This window comes from Monopterus albus, unplaced genomic scaffold, assembly GCF_001952655.1.
Source record: "Monopterus albus unplaced genomic scaffold, M_albus_1.0 scaffold116.1, whole genome shotgun sequence".
Lineage (NCBI taxonomy): Eukaryota > Metazoa > Chordata > Actinopteri > Synbranchiformes > Synbranchidae > Monopterus > Monopterus albus.
In genome coordinates this window covers 101,591-102,511 of record NW_018127996.1, presented here as the reverse complement: position 1 = coordinate 102,511, position 921 = coordinate 101,591, and positions in this window count along the sequence as shown.

Sequence of the window (921 nt, the reverse complement as noted above, 5' to 3'; positions counted from 1 at the left end):
GAAGTTCGACCTGCCCCAGGAGCTGCTGATACAGTTCTACAGAGGAATCATCGAGTCTGTTCGCTGCACCTCCATCACTGTCTGGTTTGGCTCAGCAACCAAACAAGACAAGTACAGACGTCAGTGGACAGTCAGGACTGCAGAAAAGGTCATTGGGGTGAGCCTGCCCTCCATGGAGGACCTGTACACCGCATGGGTCATAAGGAGGGCTGAGAGGATCACTGCAGACCCCTCACACCCTGGATACAAACTGAACTCCTCCTCTTTGGACGGCGTTACAGGTCACTGTGGACCAAGACAACCAGGCACAGGGACAGTTTCTTCCCCTGGGCCATCACTCCGATGAACACTTAACCCATGACCGTATAACAGGATGACAACCCTCAGTACAATACCTGTAAATATACTTTTGTATATATCTATCTGGAAAACTACATCTAAACTGTGAATATACACATATTTTATATTTTATAAGTACTTTATTTTTATTTTCCTAATGCACACTCCTTTTTCTTGTTTGGACATTCTTTTTCTTTTCTTGTTTTCTTATGTAAGAACATTATACATGCACATTAAGAGCCATTGTACTGGAGTCGTGTACTAATACCTCGTGTGGTCAACACATCCGGCCAGTTAAGCTGATTCTGACTGACAGCATAGACCCCCTAAAAACTGCAAAATTTTAGGCGGGTCTCAGACATGAGTCCAATTAATTTCTATTTATCCACACAATACAATTTATTTGCATGTATAATGTTATAGATTTGTTTATTATAATTATCAAATAATAATAATAATGGTGATTTTACTTCACTTTACTTTTTGCTTTGTAAGGTTATTCATTGGGCTTAAATGTCCAAATAAATACTGAAAAGATAAAAGTAATCTCAAACTTTGGACCAGTACTGCATGCTCAAAATG